A 15,713-nucleotide genomic window follows, 5' to 3' on the forward strand; every position below is an offset into this window, starting at 1 on the left:
GTGGTGCGTGGGCTTCTCACCGTGGTGGCTTCTCTTGTTGCAGAGCACGGGCTCTAGGCACACGGGCTTTAGTTGTTGTGGCTCGCGGGCTCTAGAGCGCAGGCTCAGTAGTTGTGGCACACGGGCTTAGTTGCTCCCTGGCATGTGGGATCTTCCCGAACCAGGGCTCGAACCCATGTTCCCTGCATTGGCAGGCAGATCCTTAACCACTGGACCACCAGGGAAGTCCCGAAGCAGGCGCTCTTAATATTTGAGTGTGTGTGTGTGACTGCGGTGTCTGTGTATATGGATATTTATATGTGTATGGTTTTTTTCAACTGAAGTGGAACTATGCTATACTTACTGTTTTGCCCCTTGCTTTTTTAATTCAATATTTCTTGGAAATCTTTCCAATGTCAACACATATAGACCGACCTCATTCTTTATAAAGGTTCTATAGTATCAAATCATTGTGCAGACGTATTTAATGAGTCTCCTGCTGAGAAACACTTAGACTGTTTCTAGCCTTTTGCTGTCATAAGCAATGTCACAATAAATTTTGCACATCCAGCTTTGTCCACGCATGTGGAATTGCTGGGTTACTTTTGAAAAGCATCGGCAGCACTTTGTCTCTTAGGTGTTGTACAAAACTATAAGACCTTGGGAATTCCCTGGCAGTCCAGTGGTTAGGACTCAGCACTTGCATTGCCAGGGGCCCAGGTTCAATCCCTGGTCGTAGAACTAAGATCCTGCAAGTCACCATGACTTGGCAAAAAACTGAACAAAACAAAACAAAACTATAAGACATGGAAACTCAGATACATATAATCCCAATTTAAAAAGAAAATTTCTTCCATTACTGAGAACCAACTACATACTTAGCATTGCTCTAGGTGTTTATAATCTTATCTCTGAGCTGCATAGTCACCTCCTGGGATTGGGGTTGTTATCCCCAATTCAACAGATGAGAAAACTGAGTCTCAGAGTGGGATAAGCAATCTGTTTTTAATGTGAAAAATACTAATTACAGTATCTTACTTACATGTTTGATTGAGCTCTGCTCTAAAAGCCTAGAAAGTAGCTCAGTTGATTAGAACAGAGATGTGGCCCATAGGAACCTCGGAAGTAGTGCTAAGAGGTAAGTGGGAAGCTTTACGTTGCCTCATGGCCACTGATTATGCCCTCAAACTCTGCAAAGCCAGGTCACATACACATCTCTGGTGGCAAGAGGAAAGGGAACCAATCTTTGTTCCAGGCACGAAACTGGGAACTTTATGGAAATTATCTCATTAAAGCTCCACAAAACTCTACAATATGGCAACATCCCCATTTTACAGACAAGGAAGTCAAGGTACAGAGTTTAAGGTTAATCATTCAAATTTGCCTGGGCAAGAAAAAAGCAAAGTAAAATTTGAATTAATGTCTAACTGAAAAAAAAAAGTCATCTTTTTTCTACTCTTCTATACTACAGGAGGAAATCAATCAATGTGTCAGTTTAAATCATTTAATCTCTTTTGTAAAACCCACACAAGCAAACCCTAAGTACATGCCCTACAGAACAATCAGATAATACTCAGAAGATCAACGGAAACAATATGAATCCATTAAGGGATATGTCAAAACTCATAAAACATTGCAAGGTATTCTGCTGTTGCATAACCCAAATGAATTTATTTCCTGATTTAAAAAAACATCCTTTCTCCTTTCTGATTTTCTTTGGATCTCCCTTGATCTAGTCAATGTGCCTTTTGTCAACACACAATTTTATCCTAGAGAGTTTAATAGTGAATTTTTTTTTTAGGTGTATCTGTCCACCTCATGACAACCATGGGCAGTGGTGCCCATGTCTGTACAACTTGATTCTACCCTTTTGGCCTCAGTTGATTGGATGAGGGGAAAGACACCTGACCTAAGCTGGGCCAGTCAGAACCTCAGTCCAGGGAATCTGGAATTGAGTCTGAGTGGATGAAAATATGGTGGTTGTGGGGCAGCCACTGTCTGCTGCATGTGGAGAGAAAGGAAAACCATCTGCAGAGAGAATGAAGAAGACAGGGAGCTAGAAGGAGGCCAGAGAAATCACGCAGCCTAAGAGGAAAAGCTTCAGAATTGCTGTCAGGGTCCCTACGTCTTTCCAGTCACTTCTAGCCCGTTCCACTGGTCTGGGTGAATCCTGTTCTTTTTTTTTAAATTTATTTTTTAATTGACGTATAGTTGATTTGCAATGTTGTGTTAATTTCTGCTGTACAGCAAAGTGACTCAGTTACACACATGAGTACATTCTTTTTAATACTCTTTTCCATTACAGTTTATCCAGAATCCTTGTTCTTGAGTTCCATAAAACACCCCTGTATTCCTTCAATGAATCCACTTTTTCCCTCCTCCCTCTCTTAAGCTAACTTGAGTTGGAGTCTGCTTATTGCAACTAAAAGCATCTTCATACGACACCACAGGTATCTATACCTAAACCAAGGCAAAAGATCCCAGAGGACACACTCCCCGGATGATGTCATTAATATGGTAAAATCATCTGCTCAGAATCACTGATACTCCCATCACGGACAATACATCAGCCAAGAGAGAGGCTGACATCTGGGGTGGGGGGCCCGGGGAAGGGACTAAACAAACACCCCACCATGTGATGTGATAATACACACACACAAACTGAAGAAGGGCAGTGCAGATGAACTGGGGAGAAACTGCTACAGTTTTATGCCCACACTGGCACACTTGAATCCTGGCATATCTGAGCCCACAGTCCTCACCAAGCCCTTTCCTACATGGGAGGATGGCTCCTCCGGGAGCTCAAAGGGCTAATTTGATCATTAATAACCACAGAAAAACCTGCCCTTGTCACTTAAATCAAAAGTTGAAAGGTGGTGGATGTATCTTGTTGGTCAAAACAATGCTTATGAATAAATTTCAGTTGCTGCTATTAGAAATCAGGAGATGCCATTTTAAAAAAATTTAGATGGTAAGGTCTAGAAACACTGGGCTGGATTTCCTTCATGGCCACATGTGGCCAGGGCAGGGCAGAACAGCCCCCTCTGTAGGTAGTGTTGGTGGTCTCTGTTGGTGGTCACACATGTGTATTATCTGCCAGGTTCCTGGGAGTCCTACTATGTGAATAAGAAAACTACATTCAAGTTCACTCTGTACCAGGGAAGAGACACAACCAAACGTCAAAGGAAGGCCTGCTGTGCACCAGGCAAAGGATTTGACACCTGACCCTCATTAACATAAAGTATTCCAAAATAACTGACCAAAAGTCAGGTAGTCCTAATCCAGACCTTCCAGTGTAACAGGGTTTCTAACAAAGTTTACGGGGATAAAATTTCAAATCCAAGCTACGTGTGAACCAATGCATTTATGTGATGGCAAGAGAAAAACAGAAGAGACTTCAGAATAAAAATACCATTCATGTTCTCTTCTTTTAAAAAAATACTATTTCAATCTCTACACAAGCCTATGAAAGGAGGCATCCTCATTTCAAGCACCAGGAAACTGAGGCCTGAGAAATGATGGAACTTGTACAAGCATTCTAAGCCAGACTTGGGCTCACAATCATATTTTATCTCTTACTACCTCTGTTACCTTAAAAAAGTTACTCAGTCTTTCCAAACCTCATAAGCAACGTCCTGACAGCTTTTAATCTGACACTCTTGAGAGTGAAATATACCGCTTCTGAGGACCACATTTATTATAGTCCCCACGTGCTTGAAAATTAACAAGCAAACAGCTAAACTTTTCTGTAATCCATTTATCCTCCCATTTAAAAAAAAAAGCTTTTTAATGGGAGGAATATTACTAACCCATTTAAAAGAATATAAATGACAGGTAAAGTTAAAAAGTACATGGTGGAAACATTCTCCAGAGATGATGGAGCAGAAATAAAAAGAAAGAGGGGAACACTAGTTCCTGTGTCCTTCTGTGACCCTGCCACCTGGCTAGGCATTTCATTTATTTATGTATTTTTGGCTGCACCACGTGGCATGCGGGATCTTAGTTCCCTAATCAGGGATCGAACCCATGCCCCCTGCAGTAGAAGCACGGATTCTTAACCACTGGACTGCCAGGGAAGTCCCTGGCTAGGTATTTTAATAATAGCACTAGCAACACAACCAGCAGACGCTTTCTACATTCCAGGCACTGCACTAATCACTTTACGTGTATTAACATATGCAAGCCCTTGTGATACTCACATGAGACAGGTAATCTTATCTCCCAATAACACAGGAGAAGGAGGTTACTAGAGAGATTATAAATAACAAGATACATAAATGGCAGAACTAGACCCAAACTCAACGTCCAAGCTCTTAACCACTTAGCTACCCACTAGGTACTCCCTACACTATAAAGTGACAAATTGTGGGAAAGCCTTCCCACGGAGCCCATTTTCAGGAGAGGAGATGAGTGGGTAGAAAGGGAAAAACAATGCATCATAAAGCAGGTGTGAAAAGTCATCTCAGTACCAGGGCAAAATCATTTGACTAGAATTAGTTAGAATTGTAGAAGTTAGAGTCTTAGAAGGGATCTAATCACCGCCGCTTATTTGGAACGTGGGGAAATTAAGGAAAGATGTGCCTGGTGCCACACAGCAAGTCAATGTGAGCCCCAGGATTAAAACTCAGGACTCTGGAACCTAAAAAATAAAACCAACTAGTGAATATAAGAAAAAAGGAACAGACTCACAGATATAGAGAACAAATTAGTGGTTACCAGTGGGGAGAGGAAAAGGGGGAGGGGCAAGATAGGGTAGGGGATTCACCGGTACAAACTACTATGTATAAAATGAATAGGGGGCTTCCCTGGTTGCGGAGTGGTTGAGAGTCCACCTGCCGGTGCAGGGGACACAGGTTCGTGCCCCGGTCCGGGAAGATCCCACATGCCGCGGAGCAACTCGGCCCGTGAGCCATGGCCGCTGAACCTGCACGTCCGGAGCCTGTGCTCCGCAACGGGAGAGGCCACAACAGTGAGAGGCCCGCATATTGGGAAAAAAAAAAAAGTCTACAAGGATATATTGTACAGCACAGGGAATATAGCCAATATTTTATAATAACTTTAAATGCAACATAATCTTTAAAAATTGTGAATCACTATATTGTACACATGAAACTTACAAAATAAAACTCAGGACTCTGTCTTCCAGGCCCGACATGAGGTAAGCATGAGGTTACTCAGCTGCTAAATACCACCTTATGCAAATGCACTTCTTTTCCCAACAAATGGATTTGTTTCTTTTAATTTTTTAAAAATACCGTAAACATAAAAAGAAAAAAAAACTGGGCATTTCTTACTTATTTTCAAACATGACTCCCACTGAAGCTTTCTCTTCTAATTTCATCCACAGGAGTTATATTTGAAGGGAGCTGTTCATGGATCACAATGATTATACCTACACATTCAAAATCACCTTTGAGCCCCACAGAGACCATCAGAGCAGTTTTGGATTTGGCCCCTACCCAGTGACAGCTAATAGCAGCAACGCCTCGCGTGGAATAGAAAAACATGTAAGAAACTGATCTCTTTGGAAAGTTTCGCTTGACACCCACCCAGACTTGATACCCTTCCCATACCCTCTCCCGTCTTCAACCTCCGGAAATCGGAGGTTAAAATTGTGCATGTTGGATTAAAACTCCCACCTCAGTGGCTGCCCTGCGTTTGCTCCCCAGATGATAGAGCAGGTCCTCAGAGGCTAAGCGCTAAGTGCTGGTGGAAGGACCTTCTCCATCTGGTCAGTGGTTAAATGAGGAAGATCAGAAGGGAAGTGAGAACTGGCGAGAACTCTGGCTTCATGGGGTGCGCTGATGTGCAGCCTACAGTGGGGTTCAAGTCTGTGTGAACTTCACCCTCACGCCCCACCAAATCCCAATCCCACTACCTGATTCAGGAGACGAGAGCAGAGAATCGGTAAAACAAACAAAAAACAAACGAAATAAAACCCCCAAAAACCCCTAAGGCAAGTCAAGATAGGGCAGGGTGGGATCATTCCTAATGACCGGGGGCCGCTTAGAAAGCAACAGGAAATACCAAAAAAGGACCAGAAGCCCAGCCTACTTTGGTTTTGCTTTAGTAGCTCTTTGGAACACGGAAATATAAAAGCTTGGTAAGGAAGCAGCGAGCTTCATTTCCTCTCTCTCATTCCCTTTTGACCTTTTCTGAAAGTTCAGCAAAAGAGGACCTGTCTCATTAAAATGACTCCCCAAGATTTTTTGTGGGATGACCTATCCACCATCATCATTAGAGTCTAATCTTGCCTGGATGTGTGCAGAATCAGCTACCTAACGGGGCTTGGTGCTTTTGAGTCCAATTTCCGTATGGCCCTGTGAATGATCTCTTCAAAATACAGATCCAATCCCTTCACTTCTCTGCTTAAAAACGCCCAGGGGCTTCTCAAGCAATACAATGGAGAATCCGACTCCTTGCCTCGCTCACAGTGTCCATGTAACCTGACTCACCACCCTCTCTAACTTAATGTCCAACCCATCTGCCTTGCCTGGACACACCAGCCATACTGACCTTTTCTTTTTTCTTATCTTTATATTTATTTATTTATTTGGCCACGCAGCATGTGGGATGTTAGTTCCCGGACCAGGAATCGAACCCACGTCCCATGTAATGGAAGCGCAGAGTATTAACCACTGGACCGCCAGGGAACTCCCGACCTTCTTTTCCTCCTCAGAATAAAGGCTTGTTCCTACTTTGAGACTTTGCATATGCTGTTCCCTCTGTCTGGAATGCTCTTTTCCCAGATCACGGCACGACTGGGTGCTTTTGCATCTTTTAGATGTTAAATCAGATGTCACCATCCCCAAAAGGCCTTCCCTATCCTCAGTGTAAAGTACAGCCTGGACACTGTCTCTCATACCACACTGCTTTATTTTCTTTGTAGCTAGTATTTCTTTTTGGTTGTTGTTTGTTTATCCTCTATCTTTCACCACCAGAATGTAAACTCCACGGGAGAGGCCTTGGTTGATTTGTTTACCATTGTATCCCCAGGGCCTGGAACAGGGCCTGGTACACAGTAAAATGTGGGCAATAAATCTCTGCTCAGGGGAGGAATACTTTAACTGGTCAGAGTCTAGACACAGGTACCAATGAAATATTCACAAGTGATTTAAACATGTAGAGCATAATGTAAAGTGAGGATGTTCCAAAAACACCTCTCAAGCCTTGACCCAGACAGACTTACACATTTAAAAAACAAGCTTTCCACCCAGAGAACAAGGTGAGCTATTAATTCCTCACGAGATGAGACATCCTGGAGGAATTGGAGAGAGGGACGTATCTAGGACGTTCTTACTTTGGGATCTATTGAGTGGACAGGGTTTTAGATTTCACCCACATGATGTCAACTCCAGCTGAACAGGGTCCCTTTATATCATCTCTGGGTGCTGAGTGAATATGAGCTATTGACACTCTCGTTCAGAGAATGGCCTAGACTGACACAGATGTCTCCAATCCCAGTCAGCTGCGATTTCCCCTCAAGGTCTTTCAAGACGGTGCCTGCCCTCCCAGTGTGCAATCACTGGGAACTTCTTTTTTCACTATCAACCAACCATTCTGCTAGCTTCTAGGAAGCATGTAGGACATGTCACACGAGTGCTAAGCACTTCATGTGGGTAGTATCTTCCTTCATGCTGTGAACAACCCTAGGAGGAAGAAGTTTTATTGTTGAGATTTTATAGGTGGCAAAACTGAAGGGCAGGGAGGTTCAGTAACTTATCTAGGGTCATGTTGCTGTGACCTGGGGTAGAATCTCAGGACCATTAGTCATATCAAAGTAGGACTCTTGGGCGTCCCTTGCAGGTTCACTGGGACTGGAGTAGGAAAACGAGAGACAGTAAGTAAGGAAAAAGCACCCGTGGCATAAAAGCAGCAGAAGAGGAAAGGAAAATGGGCCGGGGTGGGGAGAATTCAGTTAACCAAATATGAAATTGAGTAGCTGAGTAATCTGCCTTAGAAAAAATGTTAGTAAGTAACTGTTGCGGTGGGCTGGCTCTTTCCAGAGACCTTTCTTTTATTTACATGGGCCTTTTCAATTCTCTCATGACAACCCTGTGAGGTAGATTCCAATCCTGCTTCACTGTGTAGGTGAGAAAACTGAGGTTCAGAGAAGGTAACTGACAGACCCCAGCCCACAGGTCTCCACTAGGTCGAAGAGCTAGAAGGAGGCAGAGTAGGACTTAAATTCAGGCATCTGATCTGCAGTTTGCCCTGCATGGCCCTGTTACACAACTTCTGTTACAACGTTATTTCCCACCCATTCGTCTTTTGTTTTTTTAGAAGTATTTATTTATTTATTTATCTATCTATTTATTTATTTTTGGCTGCGTTGGGTCTTCATTGCTGTGTGCGGGCTTTCTCTAGTTGCGGTGAGCAGGGGCTACTCTTCATTGCAGTGTGCGGGCTTCTCATTGTGGTGGCTTCTCTTGTTGCAGAGCACCGGCTCTAGGCACACAGGCTTCAGTAGTTGTGGCACGCGGGCTTCAGTAGTTGTGGCTCGCGGGCTGTAGAGCTCAGGCTCAGTAGTTGTGGCACACGGGCTTCAGTAGTTGTGGCTCATGGGCTCTAGAGCGCAGGCTCAGTAGTTGTGGCTCACGGGCTTCAGTAGTTGTGGCTCGCGGACTCTAGAGCACAGGCTCAGTAGTTGTGGCTCACGGGCTTCAGTAGTTGTGGCTCGCAGGCTCTAGAGCTCAGGCTCAGTAGTTGTGGCACACGGGCTTCAGTAGTTGTGGCTCGCAGGCTCTAGAGCGCAGGCTCAGTGGTTGTGGCGCATGGGCTTAGTTGCTCCCTGGCATGTGGGATCTTCCCGGACCAGGGCTCGAACCCGTGTCCCCTGCATTGGCAGGCGGATTCTTAACCACTGCACCACCAAGGAAGCCTCCACCTATTAGTCTTATATATTAAATCACACATAGCTTAGGCATTTTACATATCATCTTGATCACCAAGCATGTTCTGGAAAAGCTTGATCTAGATTCACCAAACCACAGCTGCTTGGTTCCTGCCACTATCCGAAAGCAAGGTCAGAGGTTTGCAAAGGTTTTCGTAATCACCTTTCCTCGGCTATCTCCTGGCCATACACTGAAGAAATATGGGCGGCCGCTAAAAACGTTGTCTATGTGTTTGTTAATGATTTTCAGTGAGTATCAGGATGGAATTAACCCCTGCCTCTTGTGCTGCCAGCCCTGTCCTGCTTATGTGAACACTCTGGGTGTAGGATGATTACCTATCGGTTAGGTGGCTGCCTGGGCCTAACTCTGTTATTCTAGTCTTAAGATGCAGTCTAACACACAGTGCAATTAATTCAATGTGGAGAAGCTCTGGATCGTGTGTTCATTCATTCACTCAACCAATTTTTACCGAGCACCTCCTAAATGCAAGCACTTGTTCTCGATACTAATATATATTTGCAAACGAGATCCACAGGGCACTGTCTCTGGAGCTTGTCCTACAGTGGGATTTCTCAACGTTGGCACTACTGACATTTGAGGCCAGATAATTCTTTGCTTGGGGGGGTGCCCTTGGGCACTGTAGGATGTTTAGCAGCACCCCTGCCTCTACCCAACAGATGCCAGTACTCCCTCCCTCCTCATGACAACCAATGTCTCCAGACCCTGCCGAATGTCTCCCGGAGGACAAAATCATCCCTGGTTGAGAACAACTGCTCTAGAGATAAGGAGAAGAAAAGAACAATGGTGGTAGGGTAGGGATAGATTAGAAGTTTGGGAATGACATGTACACAAGGCTATATTTAAAACAGATAACCAACAAGGACCTACTGTATAGCACAGGGAATTCTGTTCAATATTCTGTAGTAACCTAAATGGGAAAAGCATTTGAAAAAGACTAGATACATGTGTATGTATAACTGAATCACTCTGCCGTACACCTGAAACTAATACAACATTGTTTGTTGTTTTTTGGTGTTTTAAAAACTATTTATTTAGGCTGCACCACGTCGTAGTTGCCGTACGTGGGATCCTCGTTGTGGCATGCAGGATCTTTTATTGCGGCATGCGGACTTCCTAGTTGCGGCATGCGAACTCTTGGTTGTGGCACACACGCGGGATCTAGTTCCCCGATCAGGGATCGAACCTGGGCCCCCTGCACTGGGAGCGCATAGTCCTACCCACTGGACCACCAGGGAAGTCTCTAACACAACACTGTTAATCAATTATACTCCAATATAAAATTAAAAAAAAAACAATTAAACAAGGTATTTTCAGATAAGAATAGGGCTCTCAAATAGCTCAACTGGCAATGCAGTTAAGTTCTGAGCACGTGCAAAATGCACTTCGAAACTCACTTCTTACCCAGGAAGCACGAGACTTCAGGAAGTGGATGAGGAGAACTTAAATTGGACCACTGCTCTTGACGGGTGGCTCCCAGGAGAGATTGGAGGGATAACCCTGTTTTCTGGATGTTAGCATACAACTGCTAGCCCCCTTTCTGCCTGGCAGAGGCTGGAGAAAAGCAAACAAGAAAAGCTATTTCGGTGGCTGCAGCATCAACCTGGCAAGCAATTTCAGTCAACTTTAGCAGACATTCCCCGGGGAAGGCATTCTCATAAAAGACAATCCCTTATCAGATCATCTCCTGATCTCATAAGGCTGGTGAAAAGAAAAGCCAGGTTTGAAAGAGAGAGAGAAAGGGAGAGAGAGAGAGGAAGAGAGAGAGCGAGGGAGAGAGAAAGGGAACAACTTATTAAGTCTGGAATGGAAGGCCATCGGGAGAAACCAGCCTGGTGTCAATGAGGTGCACACAGGATTTAGAATCAGGAGGCTTGGGTTTGTGTCCCAGCTTTGCCATGTAACTAAGAGTATGGCCTGAAAATCAGAGTCTCTCTCTAAACCTCCATTTCTGTCCCTGTAAAATGGGTAAGAATCAATCTCATTTAGCTTTGTTTGTCTCTTGTATTAATGCAGGTTGAACCTAAAGTTTACTTCAGAAGATAGTCACATCACCTGTCATACGCTCAAGTTAATCGGCACAGATCGTGCGTTAGGGTCTGTGCTAAGCCTGACATGCTTTATCAGCCCTACCGTAGTGCAGTGAGTCTTATAATTAGTGGAAATGATTTGTAAGCTGTTGAGTGCTATTATGTTAACTGTACATGGTTATTTTAAGCTGGTTCAACGGTTGTTTTTCTTAAGGAAAAAGTTCTGCTGGGTTATGAAGAGGTCAAACTGTCACACTAGAGTTGAAGACTCAAACTGCCAGTTAAACCCTGGAGAGAGCAGGCAACCCAATAGCCTGGGGATTAATTCCATTCTGATTTCTCAGTGACAATCAACATATTAACTCAAATCCACCATTTGGAGCTGCCTGTGTGAACAAAGCTGGGGAAACTCTTGCAAACTCTTGCTCTGTACCTGATGGCCACCAAATGGTGTCCTGGACTAGCTACTCTTGTTTTCCCCAACACAAAACGGAAACGAATATATGTTGACTGCCTTGTCTATGTCCTGTGCTTTGACATACATTTTATCCATTGAATTCTCACAACCATCCTGCCACGTAGACATTTTTGGCCCTTTGTTTTACACCAAAGAAGCTGAGACCCCAAGAGGTTGAAAGCGACTTGCCCAAGGGTCCCAGCTAATAAGGGGCTGAGCCAGGTTCAAGAAGGAGCTCACCAAAGAACAAGGGGAAAAACAGGTGACATAGCTTCATGAAAACAGGGTTCTCTGTATAAATTCATACTCTGCCTCGTTTTCCAATTAGAAACTCGTATGAGGCACTGATGAGAGACTGTCAAATGTTTATTTTCAGAAAACCATGCAGGATATTTCTGCTTTTTTTTTTTTCCAGAAAGAAACATCCTCTTTACTTAAAACCAGTCGTTAGGCTGTATTTTTAGGTATCGTGGTACAGTATCGATGAGTCAAAAAAGAAAAGAAAAAATGGGAGGGCACAGACACTGTAAACAGGAAAAGTCACAAAGTGGAACCAAGAAAAGCTGAGAACACAGCCCGTGGGCCATGGGGGATTTTCGTTCTTGTCTGCATTTCAGGTTGACCAGAAAAGAAGTTCTCCGGTCGCCGGGTAGAAAATGGAAATTTTAGCTTCAGTGATTATGCAAGTAGCAGACACCCTGTGGTTTGGAAACTTTTTGCTTTGCCAACTCAGTTTTCTCTTTTCCCGTGAAAAACAGCCTGTAGGAAGGAGCGAAAGTACTGCGTCTTTCAAAAACTTGAAGATAAAAACTTCAAGACAAGCACAGCTCGGGTGGAAGGATTTTAAAAATAAACTACCATACTTGTAATTTAAAGATACTCTGGGTACTGTTTATCCAGTGCAGCACATTTGGAAATCTGGACTCAATATAAGCCATCCACAGAGCAAACAAATCACATATATTGCCCTGAAAACCTAAACGTGTGCAAAAATTAACTAGAAAACCTAAATCAACTTTACCCTAATTTTAGAGGACACGCTTACTGTCAGAGTTTTCATGTTTCAGTTTTTTCATCAGCTTGTTAGAATGTCTCTGCTTTATGCTTTTCAAAATCTCTTCGTTCTTTGGGGTTCATGTATAAGGAGAGGCTGAAATAAGTCCTTAGGGAGTTTATAATTAATACAAATGGATTCTACTAGGTCCAGAGTCCTAGCTTGGTGGATAGAAATGTCGTATTTGGGTAGGGGATTTAGCAAAGCATTACCAAATAATGAAAACAAAAAAGTCAAACTCATTTGGGCCAATATAGAAAAATTCTTAATGTCCAAGACCCATTTTACCATCACAGAATAAACCTTCCCCCACTCAACCCAGATGCTTCTAATACTCGGTGATGAAACTTTAATGTCGCCTAATGCAGGTTGTGTTTTCAAAGAGGATTCAGTCTTTTTTTGAGGCTAACATGGGATTCAAAGATTAAAACAGAGCAAATCATAAACTGGAAGGCCACAGGTCAAGATGAGAGAAATCTGAAATATGAACCCAAGAAGACTTCTGCGTGAGCACCAGGAAACAGAATGAGGAGAAAAGAATCCTTTGAGGGAGAGAATGGTGATGTGGAGCCGTCTCCTAACAGCTCATGAGCATCTACTGTCCCATTTTCAAGCTGGTTTTTAAGCACAACCAATATTAAAAATTAAAGTATGTCAACTTAAATCGAAATAAATTACATTAAAAACAAGGGTAATAAATGCTCACTAAATTGGAAATAAATTCATCACTTTCCAATTATTTTACTCCCTTTTACTATTCTCTTTGCTCTTGAGGTTTTCAATGTCTAGTGAATCAGTGAAAGCAATGCTCTTTAATGGTACCATTAGGCTCATCTTTCCCCAACTCAGTGTTGTGACCTTGGTAAGATGAAGTCGGTCAAGGTGAGAGTATTTACACCATGGAAATTGGCAAATACAACCAATCAGTGCCCTTTTCCCCAGACAGCTGGTTGTTAACTACTTACCAGCACACCACTGGGGAAGTTCGATGGGAGAAGGAGGTCTGGGGGCAGGGTGCTGCTCTGAGCTCTAGGTCAAGATGTTGAGGCCACTGAGAGACCACATGACAAAGAGGAAAGAACAGAGGCTTTAGATTCCGACACAACTGTTCAAAGCTCAGCTGACTTAACTTTCCTAGGACTTATTTATTACATCTCTAAAATGGGGCTAGTAATGCCTACCAACAGAGCACAGAGCTTGACAGAGGCCAACATAACCGGGGCTTGTTATACTTTATTATTGTACTTGAAAAAATCCCCAGGGGACAAGCTCATTGCTGAGGTTCTCCTGACCCAGGACTACAACTCGCATATCAAATGTTCAGTGTCATTTGCTTTCCCTGTTCTTTTGCTACTGGAATGTAAGTTTCATTTGCTGCTGCTTTCCTAGCCCCTAAGACGGTGCCTAGCCCATTGTGGAGCTAAATAAGTATGTGTGGAATAAATGAATTTCCCTTCATTTCCAGCTCCTGATTCCCCCCCACCCTTTTTTTTTCTGGTACGAGGGCCTCTCACTGCTGTGGCCTCTCCCGTTGCGGAGCACAGGCTCCAGACGCGCAGGCTCAGTGGCCATGGCTCACAGGCCCAGCTGCTCCGTGGCATGTGCGATCTTCCCAGACCGGGGCACGAACCCGCGTCCCCTGCATCAGCAGGTGGACTCTCAACCTCTGCGCCACCAGGGTAAGCCCCTGATCCACTTTTGAGTTTTCTGCCTATTTCTACTGTTAAGGTCTCATCGGCAAGTGAGGGACTCCTCGGCTTCTTAATGGCCAGATTCCTTCTGGAATCTATCAGACCATTGGAACCCTTCTGCTAAAGCACGCCACTGTGACCTTAAAGCCTCGATGAAAGACGTTTCCACCTTTTTCATCACAAGCAGAATTGAGCCTGTGTCATTATGCTCTGTCGGCAAGTTTCTCCCCATTTCTATTCCTGCTCTGAAATAATCTCAGTTCCGTTCTGCCCCCGTCAGAAGGGACCAGCCTTGTGAGAGGAAATCTCACCCGACACTTGGGGCTGTAACCAGGGAACCAAATATTTCCCCCTGCGGCCCTGCCTCGGTGTTGTTTCTTACATGTGCTCTCATAGAGCAGCATTTCTGAAGGTTGGGGGTGGTGGTGGTGTGGTCCTTTAAAGAAGGATGGCTGCCTCTCGTAAGAGTGGCCTGGATGGTGGATTACGCAAAGTCATTGGAAAGTCATCAATTTCCAGAATTTCTAGTGCTTTTCTGATCATACTTGCTCTAGTCGGGGCGGGGGGGTAAATCAGGTTGGAGCCGCCCATTCAGCTACTTGGTTCAGGGCAGTGCTTAGGCGCAGCCCCTCACAAGTTCAGTGGGCATGATGCCTGTTCCTGGTGCTGCCTCAAACTGGCTGGACACTTCAGGGAAGCCACTTACCTTCTTTGAGTAGCTGTAAAATGGGGATAATTTTGCCTAAGTGCAATATAAGCGTCCCCTAAGAAGCAGCCCTTACTACCTTTTAAAGTATAGTATATTATTTAAGAAGTGTGATGGTCAAGACCATAGGTTCTGGCGTTAGTCAGACTTGGGTTTAAATCCCAGCTCTCCTCTATAGCACCTGTTGGTCTTACACAGATACTTCACTTCTCTTGAGCCTTGGTTTCCTCCCCTGAAAACAGGGATAATAATAGCACCCCCCTGCCCAGGGCTCGGAGGGTCACATGAGATAATATACATAAAATGCTTAGCAGAGTGTACACTTTACAAATGGTAATAACATGTAATATTATTATACTTTTCACTAATAAAAACCAGGTAATTGCTACAGGCCCCTTCAGTGTGGGTGTTCTCAAAGGCCACGTTCAGGTACTGAGCAGGTGGTGGGCAGGTTCTTTTCTGTCCCTGAACTCTACAGAAGAGAAGGAAGCAAGAAGCTCCGGCCATGTATAAACTTGTTCTGAACGTTTCAATTAGTAATAATATCACCTTGGCTGTCTGGAGTGCTTTAAACTTTCAAAGTGCCTTGGCCTCTATTTCTCCTTTGAAACTTTACAGCAAGTTTTGATGTGGCAGAAGTGTCATATCCCTATTTTTCTCTGTTAATTCATATCCTTTTCATACTTCAATTGAAGTATATTTGATTTATAATATCATGTTAGTTTCAGATGCATGGCACAGTGAGTCATTATTTTTGCAGATTATCCTCCATTTGTCATATCCATATTTTACAGATGAGGCCATGAAGGCTCAAAGAAGGGAAGTGACTTGTCTGTGGTCACACAGCTAGACAGAGCCAGATGTAGAGTTCCTTCTTTGTACTG

At 43.8% G+C, this 15,713-nt stretch overlaps 1 protein-coding gene across 6 annotated transcripts in view; it reads right to left on the reverse strand.

Annotated features, from left to right (window-relative positions):
• The window catches only part of FRMD4B (FERM domain containing 4B), a 336,453-nt gene that overhangs the window by 130,849 nt on the left and 189,891 nt on the right, over nt 1-15,713 (reverse strand). Inside the window, exon 5 of one of the 6 annotated variants that reach the window (XM_027121371.1) lies at nt 13,398-13,483. The exons of the other annotated variants lie outside the window; for them this stretch is intronic. The gene's annotated coding sequence lies outside the window, so the exon portion shown is untranslated. The remainder of the gene's footprint in view (nt 1-13,397; nt 13,484-15,713) is intronic. 6 annotated transcript variants of the gene reach the window in all.

The sequence above is a fragment of the Aethalodelphis obliquidens genome, unplaced genomic scaffold, assembly GCF_003676395.1.
Source record: "Aethalodelphis obliquidens isolate GAN/ISIS:26980383/991018 unplaced genomic scaffold, ASM367639v1 scaffold22, whole genome shotgun sequence".
Classification (NCBI taxonomy): domain Eukaryota; kingdom Metazoa; phylum Chordata; class Mammalia; order Artiodactyla; family Delphinidae; genus Aethalodelphis; species Aethalodelphis obliquidens.